A 12,749-nucleotide genomic window follows, 5' to 3' on the forward strand; every position below is an offset into this window, starting at 1 on the left:
TTTTTGATGATACAATTGGCACATCAGCCTGGAACATTCTAAGAAGTGTAACTGGGTCAGAAATGACAGCATGAAAATAAAAGAGTAAATAAATGGAAAGTAAGGAAAAGTCTAAAGAAAAGATATGCCATGACCGTTCCATAAATCTGCTCGCGTATTATCAGTCATGGGATAAAGTCACACAAAAGAATTCTACAGGTGAGGGAGTCATACAGGTGGATAAAATGTTGAGATTTGTTGTCAAAACATAACCAGGATATCAAAGGATTATGATCCATAAAAGATACATGGCTTTGATGAAATCTTACCTTATATTCTTATGGAGTATGCAGAAAGACTTGATAAACCACTTGAGATGAATGGATGGAAGAGGGATCATTCCTATGGAAGTGGAAGAGAACAAACATCATATCTATTTTCAAGAAAGGAGATAGGGAGAATGCATTACACTACAGATAAGTAATGTTGATGAGCTCAGACTGTAAAATACTGAAGATAATCAGACAGTAAATGCACGAATACTTGCAAAGGAGATGCTTCCAAAGTAAGAAACAAGTTGAGAGAGTAGATGTCATGCATTACAAATCTTTTAAGACTTCTATAATACAATGAGCTTTGGATTCGTCAAAGAGTTGAGAGAGTTCACCGCCTTCCCTTAAAAAACTTAAGCCATTGTCTTCCACAAGAGGTTGACAGAATAGCATACCTGGATCTCTTGCACTGGACTGAAAAGTATCTGAACACAAACACACAAAAGATGAATATCTAAAGTGCCTTCTCAAACTGGATTTGAATACAAGTGGTCATACATAGCTTAGCCTTGGGGCCTGCATGGTTCCTAACGTACTATACGTATACAACTTGCCAATACTATAATCACACCTATATATTTGAGAAAGGTAAGAAAAATACAGACTGAAAGACAGTGAAACACTATAAAGAAATCTTTACTGGCTCCAGCTGTGATAAAACAGATAACTAATGAAGTCCAATCCACTTAACACTTTCATGAATTGCAGGTGAGGCCCCAGCAATGTGCCTTCAACCAAAGACCTCCCCATGCAGAAGTCTTGAGTGGCCTGGCTAGACCACAATTCTTCTCATTTTCCCTCAATGTCTCCACTGTATTTTGTTAGTAACGCAATACTTTTGGGTGCAAGTTAGGCAAAATGTCTCTAAAAGGAAATGTATTAAAAGAAAAATACTGATATATATTCCGACATTTAAAGATAAACGGTACACAATAATTACACATGCATAGTGATCTTTTCAAATATCATTAATTCATGAATTTGTCAAGATGTTTCTAAAGGAAACTTTAAAAATAAATGTACGAAAATAAACATTTTGATGGAAAGATAATGATAAACGTGTGGGTTGAAAAATCTCGAACACATTTACCTTGTGACTATTTTTCCACATTATCAATGTTACATAACATTTTTCAGAACAGTACTGCTAAGCTTAATTTCATTTTATGCTGCTCCATACCTTAATCTCTCAAAGAACTGTTCACTGTCCAAATCATCAATCTGCTATAAAAACTTAAAAGTTGTGATCAGGTCACTCCTAACTCTTAACTCTGGTACCACCTATGTTAACCTCCTCTGTCTATCTTTATCTCTGTGAGAAATATATATCTATATACCACCTCAGTCTCCTGCTGTCATGTGTAATGCACTGAAACCACAGCTCCCTATCCATACCCAGGCTCCACAGACCTTTCCATGGTCTACCCAAGACATTTCACATGCCCTAGTTCAGTCCACTGAAAGAAAGTCGACACCGGTATACCACATAGTTCCAATTCACTCTATTCCTTGCATGCCTCTCACCCTCTTGTACATTCAAGCCCCAATCACTCAAAATCTTTTCACTCTGTGTCTTCCACATCTAATCTGGTCTCCTGCTTCTCCTTGTTCCCTCCATCTCCAACACATATATCCTCTTTGTCAACCATTCCTCACTCATTCTCTCCATATGTCCAAACCATTTCAACACACTCTCTTCTGCTCTCTCAACCACACTCTTTGTATTTCCACATATATCTCTTACCCATACATTACTTACTTGGTCAAACCACCTCACACCATGTATTGTCCTCAAACATTTCATTTCCAACACATCCACCCTCCTCCATACATCCTAATCTAAAGCCCATGCCTTGCACCTATATAATGTTGTTGCACCTACTATTCCTTCAAATGTACCCATTTTTGCTCACCAAGATAATGTTCTCTTTCCAAACATTCTTCATTTCTTTCAGAACCTTCATCCCATCCCACATCCTATGACTCGCTTCCACTTCCATGGTTCCATTCCCTGCCAAATCCACTCCCATATACCTACAACACTTCATTTCCTCCAATTTATCTCTATTCAAACTTACATCCCAAATAACTTGACCCTAAACCCTGCTAAACCTAATGACCTTGCTCTTATTCACATTTACTCTGAACTTCCACCTTTCACACACTTTTCCAAACTCAGTCACCAACTTCTACAGTTTGTCACTCGAATCAGCCACCAGGGATGTAACACGGGCGAACAAAAACTGACTCACTTCCCAGGCCTCCTCAATCCCTAACAGACTGCATAGTTGCCCCTCTCTTCAAAACTCTTACATTTACCTCCCTAACCACTCCATCCATAAACAAGTTGAACAATCATGGTGACATCACACACCACCATTACATATGTTCACTAGGAACCAATCACTCTCCTCTTCCTACCTGTACACATGCATTACACCCTTGATAAAAACTTTTCACTGCTCCTAGCAGCTTACTTTCCAACCATATATTCTTAAGACCTTCCACAGAGCATCTCTTATCAACCCTATCATATGCCTTCTCCAGATCCATAAATGCCACATATAAATCCATTTGTTTTTCTAAATATTTCTCACATACATTCTTCAAAGTAAACACCTAATCCACATATCCTCTACCACTTCTGAAACCACACTGCTCCTCCCTAATCTGATGGTCTGTAAATGCCTTCACCCTATCAATCAATACCCTCCCATACAATTTTCCAGGTATACTCAATAAACCTATGCATCTACAGTTTGAACACTCACCTTTTTTCCTTTGCCTTTGTAAAATGGCACTATACATGTATTATGCCAATTCTCATGCACTTCACCATGATCCATACATACTGAATATCCTTAACAACCAATCAACAAAAATTCACCCCCTTTCTTAATAAATTCAACTGCAATATCATCCACTCCGTCTTGCCAGATTTCATCTTCCGCAAGCAAGGCTTTCACCACCTCTCCTCTCTTCACCAAATCATTCTCCATGACTCTCTCACTTCACACACTACCCAGACCAAGACACGATACATCTGCCACTCTATCATCAAACACATTCAACAATACTTCAAAATACTCGCTCCATCTCCTCCTCACGTCATCACTACTTATCACTTCATCCCTTCACTGATGTTTCCATTTGTTCTCCTGTCTTCTGCACATTATTTACCTCCTTCCAGAACATCTTATTATTTTCCCTAAAGTTTAATGATACTCCCTCACCCCAAGTCTCATTTGCCCTCTTTTTCAACCCTTGCACCTTCCTCTTGACCTCCTGCCACTTTTTCCTGTACATCTCCCAGTCATTTGCACTCCTTCCTTGTAAATACCATAAGATATAAAGTTACAACTAATAATGGTTAGAGCAGGAGGTACTATGGCAAGCTAGAAAACAAAATAAGATTGTACTAAGCAGCGTATTCATCAAACCAAAAAAGTAAAGATTACACTGTCATAAGGCAAAAAACAGAGGATGTCAAATGAGGCACAAGGACAGACCACCCCTGCCAGTACCACATAGATGTCAGGAAGTCTGAATTCAGTATTCATCAAGAGTGACAGACCATGTGAAAGTGGGAAAAGGCAAAGAATACGGAATGCAAAAAATAAAAGATGCAAAGGCAGAGAACATAGCACTAAACAAAGCTGCCGGTAAACAGCAGGAGCTTAAGTATCATATGACATCACATACACCTGATGATGTTAAAGTTGTGGAAACAAAGCTTACTGAAGAGATATGATCACACCTTTTCTGTGCCAGAAGGGTCCATAGCAGTAAAGACCATCAAACAATGCATAACTGTAGGAATGACGTGCATAATGGTGTTAATGATGCGCTTGCTGGACACCAAGTGATAAAGGATCCTCCATAGAATTCTACTGATCCAGAACAAACAGACAATGACAACAATGAAAGAAAAATCAGGATGGTCCATGAGGCAGCATAATGTGCACTTCTCAGAGAAGGTAAAGTATTGATAATAAAGGATTTCAATCATAAGGAGATTAGACTGGCAGGATTTGGATTCTCATGGTGACAAGTAATCATGGAGTCATACATTCCTAGGCTGTGTATGGGAAAATTTCCATTACCAGCTTGTCAATGAACAAATCTTGAGAGGAACTGATTCACCCTCATTACTAAGTCTTATCTTCACAAAGACGAGCACATTACTGAAAATATCCATGCAAGTGGGAACAGTGATCATGTAATGCTCAAATTTGATTGTGGTAAGCTGCATGGTTAAAAGAGCAGAAATAATAAAGGGCTTGAAACTTGAAGAGATCTAATTGTGGAAAACACTTAGGACTTACAGTTTTTGTGATATCACAGATTGAGAAATGGAGTTCAGTAGCTAGGAGCCAGGGTAGTTCTGTGAAATTCAAATGAAAGAAGGGGAACATGAAAACATTACCTCTAGTCTCAAATATAGAGGGAAGGTTAAGAAAGACAGAATGACTTAGTCAAAGATATCTAAAAACAAGGGAGTTTTGAAATGTGCAGGGCAGAGATACAGGCAAAACTCCAGCCAGCCAGCTTATACAAGGTACAAGAGCAAGAAATGAGTATAGCAGGATAAAAAAATGAGAAACAAATTTGAAGATAGTATTGTGGATTAGGCAGTTGTCAATCCAAAACTTTTCCACAAATCAGATTGCAGTAGATTGTTAGTTAAAGCACAGCAAATCAAATTCAGGAATTCAGAAGGAAAAATAGCTGAATGATGATGCCAGAACATATGAGGAACTGAAAAAACAACTTCAAAAGTGTTTTCACAGGGGAAGACACCATGGTCATTGCCATCACAAGTGAGACTCGACGGGGAGGAGGCTTTAGAAAATGTTGAAACATCTAGAAAAAACACTAACAGAAAACAAGAGGTCTTAACCTATAAAAGGCTCATGATCCTAATGAAATTTCACCATACATATGTGCTAAAGATGTGAGCAGATACAACAGACAAACCTCTTGAAATACTGTTCAAGATGTTGCTGGAAAAATGCATACTGCCAAGGGAGAGGAAATGGACAAACACCTTACCCAACTACAATAAAGGAGGCCACGAAGAGGCACTGAACCACAGACCAGTCTTCTTGATGAGAAAGGGCTGTAACAAGTTGAAAAGTTTATCAGAAAGCAAAATGCATGACTCGCTACAGAGAAGAAGCAACATGGTTTCAGGGAAAGAAGTCATGTGCAACAAACCTCTTAGATTTTCAGAAGAGGAAGGCTTGGATTTTTTTTCTTTTTGACTGCTCAAAAGAATTTCACACAGGACTACACGGAAGGCTGATTACAAAGTTGGAATACTATGGACAGAAGATCATCTAAATAAATGGGAACAAAGAATACATGTCAGATGAGGCTTCTCTAGATGGGAGATCACCACCAGTGGAGAGCTAAAAGGTTCTGTCTTAGGACTGTTACTCATTTTGATCTATGTAAATGCCTTGCCTGAAGGTATGGACTCTCTTTTCGATTTATGTGAATGGGATGCCTGAAGTTATCATCTCCTACTTAAATATGTCTCAAGGCAATGCAAAAGTCATGAGGGAAATGAAAAGCAAAGACAATTGCATCAGCTTACAAGGGGACCAAAAGAGAATCCAAAGTTAAGATATATGGTTGATGGAATTCAACAGAAGCAGATGCAAAGTACTGAGGGTAGGACAAAGTAAAAGAAAGACCAATATGATACTATTTAGCAGGTAATAAGCTTCATGATGTGGAGAGTGAGAAGGTGGTGGAAGTCAACATTACCAAACTATCACTAGAGTCCCACATGAGGAGAATACTAAAGGAAACTGTCTTCTGGCATATATCAGAATAGCTTTCAAACATATGGAATTGGAAATCTTTTTAGCTAACTGTTCATATCTTACATCAGGCCAAAACTAGATTATGCTTCAGGAGTTTGTTCAGAACAAACACCTTAAAAAGCATATAAAGCAAACAGAGAAAGTTCATTGGAGGGCAACTAAGACAGTACCAGAATCAAGTGAGCTAAGCTACAGAGAAAGGCCGAAGGAATTAAACTTTCCCCATCTTGAAAGAAAAATGAAGGATGACCTGATCAATACCATTAAGTTTTTAAACCAGATCAATAACACTGACAGTGAACAGTTCCTTGAGCGATTTTGGGTTAAAACAACCACAGGACAATTTGAAATTAAGCAAGAAACATGTTAAAAAAATTAAAGAAAAACTTTTATAATGTAAGAGTACTGCGCAAATGACTAACTTGAGTGTAAAACTCCCTCCCCATAAAGTACAAATAAGTAATTAGGTAAACACACATACACACTTGTACTTATATATGTATATGAGTGGATGGGCCATTCTTCGTTTGTTTTCAAGGAATGGCAACTTTGTACAATAATAAATAATATGCAAAAAAGCTATGCTACTTCCAGTAGTAGGGAAATGAGAACTCCTTTGGAGTTCTGTAATGGGACTTTACTACCAATAATACTGCCTTGCCAAAGGCGACTTTTCAATTGTGATGTAACCTCATGCAGCGAGATCTATGCACACACAAATATATAATTACCCCAGAACCTTTCTAAAATGATCTTAAAGCTCAAGGCAACACTACTTATCCTGTGAAAATAATTTTCAGTAGCAATCTTTAAATATGCCAGCCTGGCAGGCCCCACATATCTGCACATTATCAAAATAATGGGAGTAACCAAGGTAGGTGCTTAAAATAAATAGAACAAAATCCTTATGCAGAAAAATATTAGAGAAAATAGGCAACATACTGAAGTGTAAGAAAAGTTCTGGTGTTATAACACGAGGCAAGAAATCCTCTACCAGCATACAATACAGTATTCAATTAAGTACCTGTCCTTGTCTGATCTTTTGTGTCAGATGACTGTTTTATTCTTATCTGGTAATATCATATTAGATTTATTTTATCATTCATTACTGGAAAGTTTTCATTTTTAAAGTTGACGTTTTGAGCTACCCCCCCAATAAATATGTGCAATAAATGGCTCTCTTCTTGTGTTATCCCTTTCAGTGAATTTTTTTTTTTTAATCACAACCACTGCACAAAATTGTTACTTAAGTGTATTTGCACTCGGCAGTAGTAGCACATACCTAAACACTTTATGACCATAATGATCCTAAAACCTAAACACTACTTCTTGCCCTAAACACATGCAGATTATTGCAGACTTCACTGTTCTATAGCACACAGAAGAAATTCAAAATGGCACACAAAAAAAAATCATCTGCTTCCATTGCTTGACCAAAATTTGCATACTTTGTGAATCTTGATGTGATGACATAGGCTTCTGTCCTTGCACTACCAGCAGATTCAGGTGCATTGTCCTAATGACTGCTTCAGATGAATTCCAGATAAAAATGGCTGCAACTGGTCAGTAGCAGAGGGGAAAAGCCATACGCTTATGATGGAAACAGCCTAAGCTTACATAATCGTGACAGCTTCTCCCTCTCCGTATCCGACTATCTTTTCATAGCGTTTCAAAATCCAGTGCTAAGCATAAGTCTTGATCCTTCTGTGGTTGCACAATCCATCTTGTCCATAAGGGATACCAATACTATGAAAAAGAAATCTAACAGGCAAACTAAGAGGAGTACAACAAAATACCAAACAAAAAAGAAATCAACCTAAGTTACACAATACACTATATTTCCATGGGCATAATATTGGTTTCCCGAGAAATTTCAAAAACACTGGGGAGTCATGTACTAAATAAAAGAGTATTACAGACATGAGATATAAAGGGTAATCATTATTACTATTATTTGCTATGAAGCAAATGCATGTTCTCTAAAAAATCTCATCCATCTTTAAAATCCAAATACTGATATGTCCTTATCATCGTAAGTGTATTTTACACTCTGTAACTTCAAAAGTCAGGTATTGACTCAAACTATCAATTGATCATAGAATCACTCTTGCCTTCCAATCTTCCCTGCTTACAAAAACTCTAAATATAACAAAAACATGCAAGCAGCATGACTGAGATGGTAATAAATCTGAATTCTGTTTTAAATATGAAGGCATCCTATACCCTAACAAATCAATCTAAAACCAAATGAACACAGGAAACTCCACTCATAAATGTATAGCTATCTCCAATCATTAGAATACAATGGACTGCTATGACTAACAGAATGTGTCTAAGCCCTCTCTAAAATGTACTCTTAACCTCTTTATGTAAAATTAATTTCATTTGTAAATAACACATTTTATGGTCAGTTCCTGATCTTAGCAGTCTGCAATGGTAGTTTCAGATCTTATTAGTCTGCATTACATATCGTTGCAAACTACTAATCTTTCATCTAAAATCCTATAACTTTAAGTACTTAACCGAGTCCTTTAACAAGCCTATCTCACAATTTTCATTCCGTTCCATCCCATTCAAGTTCTCAATCACCCCTTACTCTCTCTTGCATATATATATATATATATATATATATATATATATATATATATATATATATATATATATATATATATATGTATAAATCAAACAGTTAAGCATTTCCACCTGCTCCCAGCACTTAAAGAAGCACAAAGAACTTAATAAAGAAGGTCTAGAGGGCAGCAATTTTGGTACTGGAATCAAAATGAATAGAATAACAGGGAAGAAGCTAGAGGCCTTAAATTTCCTAATCATGGATGACTAAAGAGGTGTAAAGCAATCACAACCTTTGTCTTCAAATCAGCTTGGTGAGGTAAACAATGAACACTTGAAAAATGGAAGGATAAAACCAGTGGCCATAAATATGAAATCGAAAAAGAAACTTGTCAAAGAGGAAGCAAAGAAATATTTGTATAGCACAGGAGTGCAATACGATATATGAGAATATCATAACTGCAAACAGCATAAGAAAGTTTAAAAGTTGTGATAGAGTACAGATAATCTGAAAGATATGGCCTGAATGTAACATTCCTGCGCCATACAGGTAATTACATTCATAGCTTCTTCCTTTACTATTCCATTTAATTACAAGAATTCATTTACTGTAGACAGATGCAACACACCATGCATATCTAGCCAGATGTAATTTTCATGAATATTTTTCTGTAATGTTGGGGTTCCTAACCTCAACCCAGCTAGACGACTCAATTCCTAATAAATACACTACCCTCCTATCACCAATATGAAAAAAAAGTCAATTCATGATGCATGAATATGCATACAGCAAACTTTATAAACACTGTATTAGAGGTATACAAACCAAAACCCTGAACCAAGAAAAATACCAAGAGTACTAGATTCACATCAGAGCAAAACATTCAATAACATGAATGTCTTGGAATAATAATATGAAAAGCTAAGACTGAAGAAGAGGTTCTTGTAGAGAGGCACAACTATGTCTAGTAGTGATAGCTACATATAAAATCAACCAATGCCCTTGAAATATCCCTATGTTATCATGTAAGTTGACTGCAGTAATCAAAATCCTCAAGTAATAAACAAGTATCTAAAGGATATATATTCCTGCCTAAACACAAACTACAAGGCAAAATTCAATCACACTGAAATCAGATGCACATACAAAAACAGAAATATATAGCACATATGTACTTCTAAACAAACTTGAGGCAAAACAAAATAAAATTTACCCAAATACACAAACATAATGCCCTTAGCTGAAATAGATGTGCATAAAGGAACTATTACTAAAATATTAACAACTAGTCTATAGCTTAAATCAACAGGATTTACTGAGAATTCTGGAGCATGAAAGGAATTTCTCATAAAAAAATACAAAAAATGAACTGATTAAATAAATTGTGTGGTAATCTTGCCTTCTGGATGATTTAACAGTTTATCGTATAACCAAACATTAGGCACATATTGCCAAGCTAGCTGATGCACAATCACAAAAATCTCTTCTATCTTTCGTCGCTCTCCCTCAAGCATCACCAAAATGTAGCATTATGCATTAGATAATTATTTTCATCATTTGCACTTGTGGGAGATCCTCCCTCTAGATCCCAAACGTAACCCATACTCACTACCATCTTTGTTAACTTTCATGAGCAATGCACACACACTATATATATACATATATATATATATATATATATATATATATATATAAAGCTAGATCTATCGTATAATATATATAAGCAAGAACCACCGCATAATAAGAATACAAGGTAGTGTTACTGGACTCCACCTCGCTGAGATTGGATCATCAGTTGACGAAATACAGGAGTCCCGTCAAAACTCGCTTTAAAGGCTTCCATCCTGTCCATGTTATAGAGTGCTGCTAAGCCCTGAAGATTATGAACCCCCTGGAAAAATTTCTACAGTAATATCAGGACTCATTGATAAGAGTCCCTAGGGTAATCAAATTAATAAATTATGCACGAAGATCACCTGAAGATTCGTCCCTCACTCCCCTCCCCATTTGTCTATATTAGACTTGTACCTAATTGTACCTGGGCTTGGCTAGGTTATGATTGGTCAAATCAAGTCAATTCTGCATCCATCTCTAATAGCCTAGAAAAGTTTATATATATATATATATATATATATATATATATATATATATATATATATATATATATATATATATGAATTATACGAATCAATACAGGTTAAAGCATTTTAATACCAATTTTCATCTCGGAGTATGACCAGCTCCAGCTCAAACATGCAGCCTATACGTATCGGCATTTTTCAGGATTTCATCAAATCTGATAACCACGATACTACAAACAACTCTGACAAAGTTATAAGGCTTTAAGAAACAAACACATTCAGAAAATGATGGCGTGGATTGACGGGCGTATGCGGCCATCATACAGCAAACGACTTTCGCAAAACTTTTGGGTTGGTAGCTGGTCTGAAAGACTAAAAAGTATCTGGGTGAGACCAGTACACGGCGGTGGTCTTGCCCAGCTCATCACTGGCCAGTACACCCCCTAACCCACACTACACACCACAACCCTCTCTTCATTCACAATAACCAGGCAGGCAGGCAGGCAGGCAACGGGGAGGGAGGGATGGAGAGGAGGGTGCACGAATACGGGGAACAACCCCCCCCCCCCCTAACACCCAACCTTGATGGTCACCAGATACACAGAGCAACTCACCAGTAGTTTTTATGTAGTCTCATCACGACACGTCTTAACAACACAATACCAAGAAGCAGCACGACACTATCCCAACACAGCTTTGAGCGGCGTGGCCCATCTGAGATATTAGGAGGAATACGGGGCTTTGAGAGCGCTAGAGAGAAAAGAGGCGGGGGACGTGGGGGAGGGGGCTAGCCAGGAGAGAGGGGGCTTGGGGCCATGGGGATCGCTTGGGGGACGGGGGTAGGAGAGAGGAGGGAAGATGGGAGGGGGCGAGGCGGTGTTGCCATCTCCACCGTTACTCTTTACTCAGGACGTTCTTGTCGCATATTTCTACCACTGAAAATTAGTAAAATTATGGTATGACTATAATATGCACAATATAACTACTGTTTCATCTTTGCCAGTATCAAAGCTTTAAAGGTAAGAATAATATAAAACCTGTACAGGACCGTCATGAACGGTAAAAATAACCCTAGTCGATACCTCCTGGTCTTCTCCTCCCCCTCCACCCCACCAACAGCGGACTGGTTGGGTCGTTGTACGAACGCCTAATTTCTCGATGCCATTATTTCACAAACTGAAGAATCCTGCCATGAATAAAATTTATTTCCCTTTATAATCATTTATGATAGTCTAATACCTCAAAATTAACATTTAATTTCGTACTGTCCACGGTGATATGTAAGCAGAGTCCGCTGCATAAAACCAGCCCTACAGACAGCCAAGGTCATTTCCGGGGAATACACAACACAACATACGTACTGGGCCTATCACGTACGGGCCATTTTAGTCGCTGCCGCTCAGTTAAGAAGAAAAATAATATCAAATAGTTGCGACTCTAATCCTGAAAAAAAATCTAACTAAATAAACGGTTAGACTTCGCATTCAGATCAATAACTTGAAATTGGTTTACAGAGGAATGCATACATAGATTAAAAGACGACCAGTACTTGGTTGGAGTACCTGTACCTGTATACCGTAAGAAAGGAAAAACGATCACTTGCAAGTGGTAAAAGGAGAAACTTGAACGAGAAGTGAATGAACGAACAAAACAAGGAGACAAACGAGGATGAGGAAACATTTTAAAGGAAGAAACAAGCAAAGCGTTGGTTAAAAAGGATGAGAGATACAAGAAGTGCACGGTTAAAACCATGCATAATGGAGACCACTTGTAGGAAGAGAATGCATAATGGAGACCACTTACACGAAGAAAGGAAAGTCACAAGCTAGTACGGCGATAAGCAGGTATGGAGTAGAAGAGACATGACGAGGTAAACTAAAAAAGCCTGCAGGGAGGACATGCAAGGAGACATGTGGTAGCCAAGGGCCCTCGTGATAAAAGACCCGATAAGAGG

At 37.7% G+C, this 12,749-nt stretch overlaps 1 protein-coding gene across 12 annotated transcripts in view; it reads right to left on the bottom strand.

Annotated features, from left to right (window-relative positions):
• LOC139746484 (uncharacterized) overlaps positions 1–12,749 on the bottom strand; it is a 313,137-nt gene that overhangs the window by 156,720 nt on the left and 143,668 nt on the right. The window contains exon 2 of one of the 12 annotated variants that reach the window (XM_071657755.1): positions 309–381. The exons of 10 other annotated variants lie outside the window; for them this stretch is intronic. The gene's annotated coding sequence lies outside the window, so the exon portion shown is untranslated. Of the gene's footprint in view, positions 1–308; positions 382–11,409; positions 11,429–12,749 lie in introns of those variants that run through there. One more of the 12 variants, XM_071657757.1, reaches the window with a different exon arrangement.

Source organism: Panulirus ornatus, chromosome 65 (assembly GCF_036320965.1).
Source record: "Panulirus ornatus isolate Po-2019 chromosome 65, ASM3632096v1, whole genome shotgun sequence".
Classification (NCBI taxonomy): Eukaryota; Metazoa; Arthropoda; class Malacostraca; order Decapoda; family Palinuridae; genus Panulirus; species Panulirus ornatus.